The 16,578-nt window shown below is 37.8% G+C and overlaps 1 protein-coding gene across 7 annotated transcripts in view; it reads right to left on the bottom strand.

Moving 5' to 3' along the window:
* Positions 1-16,578, bottom strand: part of LOC144579214 (uncharacterized) — a 54,655-nt gene that overhangs the window by 8,594 nt on the left and 29,483 nt on the right. For 6 of the 7 annotated variants that reach the window (XR_013526292.1, XR_013526290.1, XR_013526293.1 and 3 more), the window contains one exon: positions 10,055-10,140. The gene's annotated coding sequence lies outside the window, so the exon portion shown is untranslated. Of the gene's footprint in view, positions 1-3,997; positions 4,125-10,054; positions 10,141-16,578 lie in introns of those variants that run through there. The other variant, XR_013526295.1, reaches the window with a different exon arrangement.

Below are 16,578 nucleotides of genomic sequence, written 5' to 3'. Positions count from 1 at the left end.
CAAGTCTTTCCCAATTCCAGTTATCTGCCTGAATGTGTGCACAGTGATATTCCCTGGGTACATATCTGGCTTCATTGCTTCATTTATGCTTTATTTACATAGTATCCAGGTGTGTTCCTCTGTGAATATCCAACCCCTTTATCCTCCTGACAGGGCATTTGATAATGATCACACCCCAAATCCTGAGCTGTTTATAACTTGTAAAATTCAACAAGCGTAGTGTATCCTCTTTCCTGTATTAATGATTCAATGATGTGCAATAATTTTTGCTTTAGTAACTAGCCCCTGGCCCTGGCCTTGGAAATTTTCTGTTTTGTCCAAAAAGAGAGATACTTAGGATTTTTAAAAAATACATTTAGAAAGCATCCTATGTTTCCCCTTCTAGAACTGATAAAGAATTGGTACCGCAGTTGCTGATAGCAACTATGTTGAGTTATAAAACGAAACCTGTATAGAGGGGAAAAAAAACATACAAAGGAAAGAGCACAGAAAAGGAAATCCTAGAGAAATGGCACTTGAGCTCTGACTGAAATGTATACAAAGACTACTGACTCCTAAATTCTTGGTGTTCATGTATTCAAATAAACATCATTACAATTTTAATCCAAATTATATAAGGATCTTTCTTAGTTGCAATTACAAATGTCTTATCTTTCACAAATGGGCTTTCCAGCTGTAAGAACAGGATATGATTTCCACAGCTGTGATAACTCACCCATCATTAAAGGGAGAAGACAGACTAAGATGAACTGGTTTTTATACCAGTACCATAGGTTTTGATTTCTACAGTTTTGCAATATAGTTTGAAACCAAAAAGCAATGCCTTAAGCTTTGTTCTTTCTTGATATTGCTTTGATTATTCAAGATGTTTAGTGATTTCATATCAATTTTAGAATTTTTTTCTATTTATGTGAAAAATGGCATTGAAATTTTGATATGCATTGCATCAATTCTGTAGATCATTTTGAGGAATATGGACATTTTAATAATATTAATTTTTCTAATACACGAATATGGAATACTTTCAATTTATCTGTGTCTTTTTAAAATTTATTTCATCAATGTCTTATAGCATCAGTGGTAATAGATATGCTAATTAAATTGTGATATATATATATACACACATCAAATATACAGATATATATATATACACACACCAAATATACAGATATATATATATATATATATCCAGTCTGTATTTGCCAATTAAATATTTTAAAAATAAGAGCTTGCACAAGTACAACTGGTGTGGAATTTTCTAATCCATTTTATTACTTTATCCAGGGCAGAAAATCTAGTCTTGTAACATCACCCAAAGACAAATTCATCAAGGAGCTTTTTTTTTTTTTAAAGATCAACAAAATAGACAGACTGCTAGCCAGATAAATAAAAAAGAGAAGACAGAAGAATCAAATAGATGCAGTAAAAATGATAAAGGAGATATCACCACCGATTCCACAGAAATACAAACTACCATCAGAGATTACTACAAACAACTCTATGCACATAAACCAATAAACCTGAAAGAAATGGATAAATTTCTGGGCACTTAAGCCCACCCAAGCCTAAACCAGGAAGAAGCTGAAAACCTGAATAGAACAATAACAAGGTCTGAAGTTGAAGCAGCAATTTTTAATAGCCCACTAACCAAAAAAAGCCCAGTTCCAGATGGGTTCACAGCTGAATTCTACCAGTTGGTGCCACTCCTCCTGAAACTATTCCAAACAATACAAAAAGAGGGAATCCTTCCCAAATCATTTTATGAGATCAACATCATCCTGATACCAAAACCCGGCAGACTCAACAAGAAAAGAAAACTTCAGGCTAATATCCATGACGAACGTAGATGAAAAAATCTTCAATAAAATATTGCAAACCAATTGCAACAGCACATCAAAAAGCTTATTCATCACAATCAAGTAGGCTTCATCCCAGGGATGCAAAACTAGTTCAACATACTCAAGTCTATAAATGTAATCCACCACATAAACAAAATCAAATACAAAAAACACATGATTATCTCAATAGATGCAGAGAAGGCCTTTGGCAAAATGCAACAGCCCTTTATGCTAAAAAACTGTCAATAAACTAGGTAACAATGGAACATATCTCAAAATAATAAAAGCTATTTATGACAAGCCCACAGCCAATGTCATACTGAATGGGCAAAAACTGGAAGCATTCCCTTTGAAATCTGGCACTAGAAAAGGGTGCCCTCTGTTACCACACCTATTCAATACATTATTGGATGTTCTAGCCAGAGCAATCAGGCAAGAAAAAGAAATAAAGGGTATTGGATTAGGAAAGGAGGAAGTCAAATTGTCTCTATTTGCAGATGACATGATTGTGTATTTAGAAGAACCCATCATCTGAGCCCAAAATTTTCTTAAACTGATGAGCAACTTTAGCAAAGTCTCAGGATATAAAATAAAATGTGCAAAAATCACAAGAATTCTTATACATCAATAACAGAGAAACAGAGAGCCGAATCAAGAGCAAACTCCCATTTAAATTGCTACAAAGAGAATAAAATACCTAGGAATGCAACTAACAAAGAATGTAAAGGACCTCTTCAAGTAGAACTATGAACCACTGCTCAAGAATATAAGAGAGGACACAAATAGATGAAAAAACATTCCATCTTCATGGTTAGGAAGAATCAATATTGTGAAAATGGCCATACTGCCCCAGGTAATTTATATTTCAGTGCTATCCCCATCAAGCTACCTATGACTCTCTCTACAGAACTGGAAAAAAAAAATGCCTTAAACTTCATATGGAACCAAAAGAGAGCCCACATAGCCAAGAAAAACATAAGCAAAAAGAACAAAGCTGGAGGTATCATTCTACCTGACTTTGTTCCTTTCTTCCTCTTTTGCTGTCTTCTTTTTGACTAGGTAATTATCTCTTGTGCTATACTTAGGTTGCTTGCTTTTTATCTGTTATTTATCTATTACAGATTGTTGCTTTGTGGTTACCATAAAGCTTACAAAAACCATATTTATAATAGACTATTTTTAAAAGATAACTTAATTTTGATCACATAAAAATATTTTACATTTTTGCTCTTGTTCACACATTCTTGTTATTGATGTTACAATTCACATGTTTCTTTACCACATAATTCTTAACAATTATTGTAGTTATTGTTTTTTTAATAGGTTTATCTTTTATCCTGTATGCTAAAGACTTAAGTGATTTGCCAACCACTAATTACAGTGTTAGAGTATTCTAAATTTTACTATGTACTTAATGTAGTCAAAGTATAAATACTTTGTACTTTCATGTGTTTTTATGACATCAGCTAGCATTTTTATCATTTGTATTGAAGAAATTATTTTAGCCTTCTTCATAAAGAAGGTCTAGTGTTAATGAACTCTCTCAACTTTTGTTTGTCTGGTAAAATTCCTCTCTTTTCATTGTCTGAAGGATAGAATTGTCAGGTAGAGTATTCTTTGTTTGCAGTGTTTTGTTTTGTTTTGTTTTTTCATTGAGTACATTGAATGATTTTATTGAGTACATTGAATATCCCACTCTCTCCTGCCCTGAAAGGTAACTTCCGAAAAATCAACTGATAATCTTACAGACATTCCCTTGCACATGACATATTATGTTTCTTTCACTACTTTCAAAATTATTTTTTGTCTCTGACTTTTGGAAATTTGATTATACTGTGTTTCCGTTAATGTCTTTATATTTAATCTCTTTATAGTTTTTTGTACTTCATGGATCTAGATGTTTAGTTTTCTCACCACTTATGGGAAGTTTTTCATGATATTTTTTCTTTTCTTTTTTTTTTAATTTTTTATTGGATTTTAGGTTTTGGGGTACATGAGCAGAGCATGCAAGACAGTTGCGTAGGAACACACATGGCAGTGTGCTTTTCTTTCCTTCTCCCCTTCACCCACATTTGGCATTTCTCCCCAGGCTATCCCTCGCCACCTCCCCCTCCCACTGGCCCTCCCCTTTTCCCCCCAATAGACCCCAGTGTTTAGTACTCCCCTTTCTGTGTCCATGTGTTCTCATTTTTCATCACCCGCCTATGAGTGAGAATATGCGGTGTTTCATTTTCTGTTCTTGTGTCAGTTTGCTGAGGATGACGTTCTCCAGATTCATCCATGTCCCTACAAACGACACAAACTCATCATTTCTGATTGCTGCATAATATTCCATGGTGTATATGTGCCACATTTTTCCAATCCAGTCTATTATCAATGGGCATTTGGGTTGATTCCAGGTCTTTGCAATTGTAAACAGTGCTGCAATGAACATTCGTGTACATGTGTCCTTATAGTAGAACGATATATAGTCTTTTGGATATATACCCAGTAATGGGATTGCTGGGTCAAATGGAATTTCTATTTCTAAGGCCTTGAGGAATCGCCACACTGTCTTCCACAATGGTTGAACTAATTTACACTCCCACCAACAGTGTAAAAGTGTTCCTTTTTCTCCACATCCTCTCCAGCATCTGTTGTCTCCAGATTTTTTAATGATCGCCATTCTAACTGGCGTGAGATGGTATCTCAATGTGGTTTTGATTTGCATCTCTCTGATGACCAGTGACGATGAGCATTTTTTCATATGATTGTTGGCCTCATATATGTCTTCTTTCGTAAAGTGTCTGTTCATATCCTTTGCCCACTTTTGAATGGGCTTGTTTGTTTTTTTCCTGTAAATGTTTGAGTTCTTTGTAAATTCTGGATATCAGCCCTTTGTCAGATGGGTAAACTGCAAACATTTTTTCCCATTCTGTTGGTTGCCGACCCACTCTAGTGACTGTTTCTTTTGCCGTGCAGAAGCTGTGGAGTTTCATTAGGTCCCATTTGTCTATTTTGGCTTTTGTTGCCAATGCTTTTGGTGTTTTGTTCATGAAGTCCTTGCCTACTCCTATGTCCTGGATAGTTTTGCCTAGATTTCCTTCTAGGGTTTTTATGGTGCCAGGTCTTATGTTTAAGTCTTTAATCCATCTGGTGTTAATTTTAGTGTAAGGTGTCAGGAAGGGGTCCAGTTTCTGCTTTCTGCACATGGCTAGCCAGTTTTCCCAACACCATTTGTTAAACGGAATCCTTTCCCCCTTGCTTGTTTTTGTCAGGTTTATCAAAGATTGTATAGTTGTAGGTATGTTGTGTTGCCTCCGGTGCCTCTGTTTTGTTCCATTGGTCTATATCTCTGTTTTGGTACCAGTACCATGCTGTTTTGATTACTGTAGCCTTGTAGTATAGTTTGAAATCTGGTAGTGTGATGCCTCCCGCTGTGTTCTTTTTGCTTAGAATTGACTTGGCTATGTGGGCTCTCTTTTGGTTCCATATGAAATTCATGGTGGTTTTTTCCAGTTCTGTAAAGAAAGTCAATGGTAGCTTGATGGGGATAGCGTAGATTCTGTAAATTACTTTGGGCAGTATAGCCATTTTCATGATGTTAATTCTTCCTAACCATGAACATGGAATGTTTCTCCATCTGTTTGTGTCCTCTCTGATTTCGTTGAGCAGCGGTTTGTAGTTCTCCTTGAAGAGGTCCCTTACGTTCCTTGTGAGTTGTATTCCAAGGTATTTTATTCTTTTTGTAGCAATTGTGAATGGCAGTTCGCTCTTGATTTGGCTTTCTTTAAGTCTGTTATTGGTGTAGACGAATGCTTGTGATTTTTGCACATTGATTTTATATCCTGAGACTTTGCTGAAGTTGCTTATCAGTTTCAGGAGTTTTTAGGCTGAGGTGATGGGATCTTCTAGGTATACTATCATGTGGTCTGCAAATAGAGACAATTTGGCTTCCTCCTTTCCTATTTGAATACACTTTATTTCTTTTTCTTGCCTGATTGCTCTGGCTAGAACTTCCAGTACTATATTGAATAGGAGTGGTGAAAGAGGGCATCCTTGTCTAGTGCCCGATTTCAAAGGGAATGCTTCCAGTTTTTGCCCATTCAGTATGATATTGGCTGTTGGTTTGTCATAAATAGCTTTTATTACTTTGAGATACGTTCCATCGATACCGAGTTTATTGAGGGTTTTTAGCATAAAGGGCTGTTGAACTTTGTCAAATGCCTTCTCTGCGTCAATTTAGATAATCATGTGGTTTTTGTTTTTGGTTCTGTTTATGTGGTGAATTACGTTTATAGACTTGCGTATGTTGAACCAGCCTTGCATACCCAGGATGAATCCTACTTGATCATGGTGAATAAGTTTTTTGATTTGCTGTTGCAATCGGCTTGCCAATATTTTATTGAATATTTTTGCATCTATGTTCATCATGGATATTGGCCTGAAGTTTTCTTTTCTTGTTGGGTCTCTGCCGGGTTTTGGTATCAGAATGATGTTGGTCTCATAAAATGATTTGGGAAGTATTCCCTCTTTTTGGATTGTTTGAAATAGTTTTAGAAGGAATGGTACCAGCTCCTCTTTGTGTGTCTGGTAGAATTCGGCTGTGAACCCGTCTGGACCTGGGCTTTTTTTGTGGTGTAGGCTCTTAATTGCTGCCTCGACTTCTGACCTTGTTATTGGTCTATTCATAGTTTCAGCTTCCTCCTGGTTTAGGCTTGGGAGGACACAGGAGTCCAGGAATTTATCCATTTCTTCCAGGTTTACTAGTTTATGTGCATAGAGTTGTTTGTAATATTCTCTGATGATGGTTTGAATTTCTGTGGAATCTGTGGTGATTTCCCCTTTATCATTTTTTATTGCATCTATTTGGTTGTTCTCTCTTTTCTTTTTAATCAATCTGGCTAGTGGTCTGTCTATTTTGTTGATCTTTTCAAAAAACCAGCTCTTGGATTTATTGATTTTTTTCAAGGGTTTTTCGTGTCTCAATCTCCTTCAGTTCAGCTCTGATCTTAGTTATTTCTTGTCTTCTGCTGGGTTTTGAGTTTTTTTGATCTTGCTCCTCTAGCTCTTTCAATTTTGACGATAGGGTGTCAATTTTGGATCTCTCCATTCTCCTCATATGGGCACTTATTGCTATATACTTTCCTCTAGAGACTGCTTTAAATGTGTCCCAGAGGTTCTGGCATGTTGTGTCTTCGTTCTCATTGGTATCGAAGAACTTCTTTATTTCTGACTTCATTTCATTGTTTATCCAGTCAACATTCAAGAGCCAGTTGTTCAGTTTCCATGAAGCTGTGCGGTTCTGGGTTGGTTTCTGTATTCTGAGTTCTAACTTGATTGCACTATGGTCTGAGAGGCTGTTTGTTATGATTTCAGTTGTTTTGCATTTGTTGAGCAGTGCTTTACTTCCAATTATGTGGTCAATTTTAGAGTAGGTGTGATGTGGTGCTGAGAAGAATGTATATTCTGTGGATTTGGGGTGGAGAGTTCTGTAAATGTCTATCAGGTTTGCTTGCTCCAGGTCTGAGTTCAAGCCCTGGATATCCTTGTTGATTTTCTGTCTGGTTGATCTGTCTAATATTGACAGTGGAGTGTTAAAGTCTCCCACTATTACTGTGTGGGAGTCTAAGTCTCTTTGTAAGTCATTAAGAACTTGCCTTATGTATCTGGGTGCTCCTGCATTGGGTCCATATATGTTTAGGATCGTTAGCTCTTCTTGTTTTATTGATCCTTTTACCATTATGTAATGGCCTTCTTTGTCTCTTTTGATCTTTGTTGCTTTAAAGTCTATTTTATCAGAGATGAGAATTGCAACTCCTGCTTTTTTTTGCTCTCCATTTGCTTGGTAAATCTTCCTCCATCCCTTTATTTTGAGCCTTTGTGTATCCTTGTATGTGAGATGGGTTTCCTGGATACAGCACACTGATGGGTTTTGGATTTTTATCCAATTTGCCAGTCTGTGTCTTTTGATTGGTGCATTTAGTCCATTTACATTTAGGGTTAGTATTGTTATGTGTGAATTTGATACTGCCATTTTGATGCTAAGTGGCTGTTTTGCCTGTTAGTTGTTGTAGATTCTTCATTATGTTGATGCTCTTTAGCATTCAGTGTGATTTTGGAATGGCTGGTACTGGTTGATCCTTTCTATGTGTAGTGCCTCTTTTAGGAGCTCTTGTAAAGCAGGCCTGGTGGTGACAAAAACTCTGAGTACTTGCTTGTTCCCAAAGGATTTTATTTTTCTTTCACTTATGAAGCTCAGTTTGGCTGGATACGAAATTCTGGGTTGAAAGTTCTTTTCTTTAAGAATGTTGAATATTGGCCCCCATTCTCTTCTGGCTTGCAGTGTTTCTGCCGAGAGATCTGCTGTGAGTCTGATGGGCTTCCCTTTGTGGGTAACTCGACCTTTCTCTCTGGCTGCCCTTAGTATTTTCTCCTTTATTTCAACCTTGTTGAATCTGATGATTATGTGCCTTGGGGTTGCTCTTCTTGCAGAATATCTTTGTGGTGTTCTCTGAATTTCCTGCATTTGAGTGTTGGCCTGTCTTGCTAGGTGGGGGAAGTTTTCCTGGATGATGTCCTGAAGAGTATTTTCCAGCTTGGATTCATTCTCTTCGTCCCCTTCTGGTACACCTATCAAACGTAGGTTAGGTCTTTTCACATAGTCCCACATTTCTTGGAGACTTTGTTCATTCCTTTTTGCGCTTTTTTCTCTAATCTTGGTTTCTCGTTTTATTTCGTTGAGTTGGTCTTCGACTTCAGATATTCTTTCTTCTGCTTGGTCAATTCGGCTATTGAAACTTGTGCATGCTTTGCGAAGTTCTCGTATTGTGTTTTTCAGCTCCTTTAATTCATTCATATTCCTCTCTAAGTTATCCATTCTTGTTATCATTCCTCATATCTTTTTTTAAGTTCCTTAGTTTCTTTGCATTGATTTAATACATGTTCTTTTAGCTCACAAAAGTTTCTCATTATCCACCTTCTGAAGTCTAATTCCGTCATTTCGTCACAGTCATTCTCCGTCCAGCTTAGTTCCCTTGCTGGTGAGGAGTTTTGGTCCTTTCTAGGAGGCGAGGTGTTCTGGTTTCCGGTGTTTTCCTCCTTTTTTCGGTGGTTTCTTCCCATCTTTGTGGGTTTATCTGCTTGTCGTCTGTGTAGTTGCTGACTTTTCAATTGGGTCTCTGAGTGGACACCCAGATTGTTGATGATGAAGTATTTCTGTTACTTGGTTTTCCTTCTATCAGCCTAGCCCCTTCGCTGTATGACTGCTGAGGTCCACTCCAGGCCCTGCTTGTCTGGGGTGCACCTCTAGCAGCTGTGGCGCAGCGAGGGATGCTACCCGTTTCTTTTTCTGCTATCTTTGTCCCAGGATGATGCCTGCCAAATGTCAGTCTTTTGGATATAAAGGGGTCAGGGAGTTGCTTGAGGAGACAGTCTGTTCTTTTTAGGAGCTCAATTTCTGAGCTGTGAGCTCTGTTGTTCATTCAGGGCTGTTAGGCTGCTATGTTTGATTCTGCTGCAACAGAGCTCATTAAAAAAACCCTTTTTTTCTCAAATGCTCTGTGTTGGGGGGTTCGGGCTTTATTTTTCGATGTCCTTTGAGGTGTCCTGCCCAGCTAGGAGGCAGACTAGCCACTGTTTGCCTGCCGAGTCTCCGCCCTGCTGTTGAGTGATTCGCCCTGTTCCTGCAGGCTCTGCTGTGGTCTCCGTCACGCCCTGAGGCGGAGTCTCTTGGTTGTAGCGTGTTGCCTCGGCAACAGCAGGCTGCGTCAGCAGTGGGCGTGTATCTCAGTAGGGATGGGTTGCCTCGGCAACGGGAGGCTCCGTCCGCAGTGGGTGTGTATCTCAGTTGGGGTGGGTTGCCTCGGTAGTGGTTGACGCCCCTTCCCCACAGAGCGTCTCGGACCGTCTGCTCAGGATAGTTTGAAATCACGGTTTTGTTCGTCCCACTGGGTATCCCGAACGCTCTGTCCCTGCAATCCCCTGGGCTGGCCTACTGTCCAAGTCTCGTTCAGTCTCAAGTCCAGCCCTCTCAAGTCTCAGGTTGCCGGTTCAACAGGGCACCCGGACAAGCGCACCCTGTGGGGATTGCTGGGTAGGGCCGGCCGCCGCCGCGCCCCGGCTGCCGGCTTCTCCAGGCCGACTTACTGCCTGGCATCCCGTGTCTTTTTTATACTTTGGAGTTTCCCCGTTCTGTGGGCAAGAAAGATCAGTCTGGAAATGCAGCTCGGACTCACCTCTTTGCGGATTCAACGCAGATTTAGCTCCAATCCTGGGTTGTTCTCACAGCGCCATCTTGAGTCCTCCCTCCTCGATATTTTTTCTTTAAAAAAAAAAAAAAAAACTTTTATTTCAGGTTCACGTGAAGGTACATGTGCAGGTTTGTTAACATAAGTAAATTATATGTCACAGTGGTTTGGTATATAGATTATTTTGTCATCCAGGTAATAAGCATAGCATCTGATAGGTACTTTTTTCATTATTTTCTTTCTTTTCACCCTTCAACCTCAAGTAGTTCACAATGTCTCTTTTTTTCTTCTTTGTGCCCTTATGTATTCAAAGTTCAGCTCTCACTTACAAGTGATAACATGCAGTATTTTACCATTTATTGGTTTTCTGTTCCTGTGTTAGTTTGCTTAGGATAATGACCTCCAGCTTTATACATGTTGCTGCAAGCAACATTATTTTATTGTTTTTATGGCCATGTAGTATTCCATTGTGTGTATGATCACATTTACTTCCACATTTACTTTATTTAGTCTACTGTTGATGGGCATTTAAGTTGATTCCACGTCTTTGCTGTGTGAATAGCACTGCAGTGGACATACATATGCATGAATCTTTATGTTAGAACGATTTATATTTCTTTTGGCATATGACCCATAATGGAGGTGCTGGGTCTAATAGTAGTTCTGTTTTAAGTCATTCGATAAATCTTCAAACTGCTTTCCACAGTGGCTGAACTAATTTGCATTCCTGCTAGCTGTGTAAACATAACCTTTTCTCTGCAACCTTGCTAGCATGTTATTTTTTGACTTTTTAATAACAGCCATTCTGACTGGTGTGAGATGGCATCTCACTGTGGTTTTAATTTTCATATATCTGATGATTAATGATTTTGAATGTTTTTATATGCTTCTTGGCTATGTGTGTGTCTTCTTTTGAAACATGTCCATTTACGTCCTTTGCATACTTTTTAATGCAGTTATTCAGGTTTTGCTTGCTAATTTAAGATTTTTGTAGATTCTGTATATCTGACCAAACTATGTCAGATGCATAATTAGCAAATGTTTTCTCCCATTCTGTATGTTTACTCTGTTGATAATTTCTTTTGTTTAATTAGATCCCACATCCCAATTTTTGTTTTTGTTGCTATTGCTTTTGGAATCTTCATCATGAAATCTTTGCAAGCTCCTATATCCAAGATAGCATTTCCTAGGTTATCTTTCAGTGTTTTTACATAGTTTTACATTTAACTCTTTAATCCATATTGAGTTTACCTTTTTAAATGATTTAAAGAAGGGGTCCAGTTACAATCTTCCACATATGGAAGATCCAGTTATCCCAGCATCATTTATTGAATATAAAGTCCTTTTCTCACTGCTTGTTTTTGTCAACTTTGTTGAAGATCAGATGTTTGTAGGGTATGTAGCATTATTTCTGGGATCTCTATTCTATTTCTTTGGTCTATCTGTCTAATTTTGTATTAGTATCATGTAGTTTTGGCTACTGTAGACTTGCAGTAAAATTTGAAGTTGGGTAATGTGATGCCTTCAGCTTTGTTCTTTTTGCTTAGGATTGCCTTGGCTATTCAGGCTTTTTGATTCCATATAAATTTTAAAATAGTTTTTCTAATTCTGTGAAGAATATTTTTGGTAGTTTCTGATGAACAACGTTGAATCTATAAATTGCCTTGGGCAGTATTGACATTTTAACAATATTAATTTTTCCTGTCCATGCACATGGAATGTTTTTTGTTTGTTTGTGTCATCTCTGATTTTTTTGAGCAGTGTTTGGTAATTCTCCTTGTAGAGATCTTTTACCTCCTTGGTTAGCTGTATTCTTAGGCATTTTGTTATTTTTATAACTATTGTGAATGGGATTGTCTTCTCCACTTGGCTGTCTGCTTGGACATTGTTGGTTTATAGGAATGCTAGTGATTTTGTTCCTGAAACTTTGCCAAAATTGTACATCAGCTGAAGGAGCTTTGGGGCTGAGATAATGGGGTTTTCTAGATATAGAATTGAATCATATGTGAACAGGGATAGTTTGACTTTCTCTCATGCTATCTGGATGCCATTTATTTCCTTCTATTGCCTGATTGATCTGGCCAGGACTTTCAGTAATAGATAGAAGATTTACCTTGTTTTAATTTTCAAGGGGAATGCATCCAGATTTTGTCCATTCAGTACAATGTTGTATATGGATTTGTCATAGATGGCTGTTACGGTTGTAAAATATATTCCTTCAATGCCTAGTTTGTTTAGAGTTTAAACACAAAGAGATGTTCAATTTTTATCTAAAACCTTTTCTGCACATATTGATATGATCATGTGGTTTTAAAATTCTGTTTATGGGATAAATCACATTTACTGATTTGGATATGTTGAACCAATCTTGCATTATAAAGCTTAGTTGATTGTGGCTTTTTGATGTGTTGCTGGATTTAGCTGGCTAGTATTTTGTTAAAGATTTTTGCATCAATGTTCATCCAAGATACTGGCCTGAGGTTTTATTTTTGTCATTGTTGTTGTGTCCTTACCAGATTTTCATACAAGGAGGATGTTGACCTTATAGAATGAATGAGTAAGGGGTCCCTCCTTATCAAGTTTTTGGACTAGTATTAGTATGAATGGTAACTGCTCTTCTTTAGATATCTCATAGAATTTGACAGAAAATCTATCTGGTCCAGGGCTTTCTCTGATTGGTAGGTATTTTATTAATGATTTAGTTTCAGAACACATTATTGGTCTGTTCAGGGATACAATTTCTTCCTGATTCAATCGTGGGAGGTTGTATCCTTCAAATAATTAAATCATTTCTTCTAAGTCCTCTTTGTCATTTTGGATTATGTTTATTTGGATCTTATCTCTTTTTTTCTGTATTAGTCAAGCCAGTGCTGTATCAATCGTATTTATTCTTTCAAATAACACATTAATAGATTTGTTGATTTTCTGTATGGTTTTCACATCTCAATTCCCTTTAGTCCAGATCTGATTTTGGTTATTTCTTGTATTCTGCTAGCTTTGAAGTTGGTTTTTTCTTACTTCTCTAATTCCTCTAGGTCTGATGTTACGTTGTTAACTTGAGATCTGTCTAACTTCTTGATGTGGGTGTTTGGTGCAATAAACTTCCCGCTTAACACCATTTTAGCTGTGTGTGGGAGGTTCTGATATGTTGCATCTTTGTTCTCATTCATTTCAAAGAATTTCTTTATGTCTACCTTAATTTTGTTATTTACCCCAAATCATTCAGGAGCAGACTGTTTAATTTCCATGTAATTGTATGGGTTCAGGTGATTTTTTTAGTAAAGATTTCTATTGTTATTGTACTGTGGTTGCTCAAAGTGTGGTTGGTATGATTTCTGTTTTTGTTTTTGTTTTTTTTTTTTTAATTTTCTGAGGGTTGTTTTATGCTCAATTGTGTGGTCAATTTTAGAGTATGTGCTATATGCCCCTGAGAAAAAATACATATTCTGTTGTTTGAGAGTGAAGAGTTCTGCAGATGTCTACTAGGTCTATTTGGTCAAGTGTTGAGTTCAGGTACTGAATATCACTGTTAGGTTTCTGCCTCGATGATCTGTCTAATACTGTCAGTAGAGTATTGAAGTCTCCTAATCTTATTGTATGGTTATCTAATTTTTTTTGTAGTTCTCTAAGAACCTGCTTTATAAATCTGGGTGCTCCTGTATTGGGTATGTATATATTTAGGCTTGTTAGGCTTCAACTTCATGGAGCCCTTTACTACTATGTAATGCTCTTCTTTGTCTTTCAAAAATCTCTTTTGGTTTAAAGTCTGTTTTGTCTGAAAATGGTATAGCAACCCTGATTTTTTGTTTGTTTGTTTGTTTACATGGTAGATTTTTCTCCATCCCTTTACTTTGAGTCTAGTAGTGTCATTGCATGTCAGATGGATCATTGCATATGAGAGGGGCATACCATTGGGTAATTCTTCTTTTTCCAACTTGTCACTATGTACCTTTTAATTGGGGCATTTACCCCATTTACATTCAAGGTTAGTATTGATATGTGCAGATTCGATCTTGTCATTATGTTGTTAGCTGGATACTATGCAGACTTGTTTGTATGCTTGCTTTATAGTGTCACTGGTCTATGCACTTAAGTATGTTTTTAAAGTAGCCAGTAACGGTCATTCCTTTCTGTATTTAACACTCTCTTTAGGATCTCTTGTAAGGCAGGTCTGGAGGTAATAAATTCCCTTAGCTTTAGATGATCTGAAAATGATCTTATTTCTCCTTCACTTATGAAGCTTAGTTTGCCTGGACATGAAATTCTTGTTTAGAATTTCTTTAAGAATGCTGTATATAGGGACCCAATCTCTTCTGGTTTGTAGGATTTCTGCTGACAACATTGCTGTTAGCCTGATGAGGTTCCCTTTGTAAGTGATCTGCCTCTTCTCTCTAGCTGCCTTTAACATTTTTTCCTTCATTTCAACCTTGGAGAGTCTGATGACTATGTGTCTTGGAGATGGTTATCTTGTGTAGTGTCTCACAGATGTTCTCCGCATTTCCTGAATTTAAAGTTTGTCTTCTCTAGGGAGGTTGGGAAAATTTTCATGGATATGCTAAAATATGCTTTCCAAATTTCTTGCTTTCAACTAGTTATAAATTTGGTCTCTTTACATAATACCATATTTCTCAGAGGGTTTGTTTATTCTTCTTCAATTTTTTTTTTTATTTTTAATATGTATCTGACTAAGTTATTTCAGAGAACCAGTCTTTGAGATCTGAGATTTTTTTCCTCAGCTTGGTCAGTTCTGCTGTTAATACTTGTGATTGTATTCTGAAATTTTTGAAATGAGTTTTTAGGCTCTATCATATCAGTTTGCTTCTTTCTTAAAATGGCCTTTTCATCTTTCTGTATCATTTTATTGTACAGAATCCTTGAAATGGGTTGTGACCTTTGCCTGAATCTCACTGATCTTGGTTCCTATCCATATTCTGAGATCTATTTCCGTCATTTCAGATAACAATGGTTAAAAATGGTTAACAATGATTAACAATGGTTAAGAACCATTGTTGGGTAACTAGTATAGTTGTTTGGAGGTAAGAATAGATGCGGGCTTTTTAAGTTGCCAGAGTTCTTGCATTGGTTCTTTCTCATCTATGTGGGCTGGTGTTCCTTTAATCTTTGAAGTTGCTATTCTTTGAATGGATTGTGTGTGGGTATGTGGGTGTGTGTGTATGTTTATTTTTTCCATGGCCTTGGGGGTTTGATTGTGGTATAAGGAAGGTGTAGTTGATTGGCTTCATTTCTGGAAGGTGTCAGGGTTCCAAGGTTCAGCTCAGCATTCCCCAGTTGTGGAATGCTAATATCAGGCCCCTGGCTTTGTTCTTTCTGCCCTCAAGGTTAGAAATCTGCTGTGCTGGGGCACGTACGGTGTTCCTGGACTGCTGGCCACAACACTCCAGTATGTGGCAGTGGCCACAATGTTCTGTGTGGTAGCAGTGGGATCTGTGCTCATTTGCATATGCTACAGCAGTGGCAGCAGGGCTGGGTGCATGCTTGTTGGCTGGGGTAATGCACTGACAGGCATGGGGTTGCCAAACCCCATGACCCATTATTTTGTATATGTGTTTTCTGTCCATTTTCTGCCTCTGCTCCTTCTAGAAAGCCTGTAATGTATATATTGGCTCAGTTGATTATGTACCAGTTTCCTTCAGCTTTATTTACTTTTAGTTTCTTTTTTCTTTTTGTTTCTCTGGATAACAAAAAGACTGGATAATTTCAAATGACTTGTCTCAAACATACTGACTTTTTCTTCTGCTTGATCAGGTCTGTAGTTGAAATGCTCCAAGCAGTTGTTCAGCTCAGCCACTATTTTTTAATTTTAAAAAAATTTCTTTCTTGACCTTCTAATTTTGTTCATATATTGTTATGATTTCATTTAGCTTTCTAACTGTATTCTCTTGTAGCTCACTGAATTTCTTTTAGACAATTGCCTTAAATTATGTGTTGAGCAGTTTGGAAAATCCTATTGCTTTATGGTCAGTTTCTGGTCCTCTACTTTGTTCTGTTGGTGGTGTCATGTTGTCCTGATTATTTATGATACTTGTGATCATGTGTCTTTGGTTGAACAAGTAGTCACTTACTTCAGTCTTTATAGACTGGCTTTAGCAGATAAAGCCCTTCACCCGTCAGCTACTCAGAGATTCTTGGCAGGCCACCTCACTTGGTCTTTGGCAGGCTTGCTGCTGGCATCCTCAGAAAGCCTGGGCCAATGAGGACCAACTTGGCATCAGGGTTCACTGCCTCTGGTTGACCTATTGACTTGGTATACCCAGGTAGGCAGTCACTTCATGAGAGCAGGTCTCAAGCCTGTAATCACAGGAGCCACACTAAAGCCTGGTCCCATGGAGACCAATTTGGCTGTAGGGAAGGTCTTGAACCCATGTCTTCGTGGGTTAGCCAGACACTAGGATAGACATGGTATCTAGGTCTCTAGGACAGGTCTGGAGTTTGAGTCTGTGCATACTGGGCTGGCACCTGGAACTATAAGGGCTGGCATGCAGCCAGGGTTA

The sequence above is a fragment of the Callithrix jacchus genome, chromosome 14 (assembly GCF_049354715.1).
Source record: "Callithrix jacchus isolate 240 chromosome 14, calJac240_pri, whole genome shotgun sequence".
NCBI classification, from domain to species: domain Eukaryota; kingdom Metazoa; phylum Chordata; class Mammalia; order Primates; family Cebidae; genus Callithrix; species Callithrix jacchus.
Note: the sequence above shows the minus strand (reverse complement) of the source record. Positions and strands in the feature narration are given on the sequence as shown.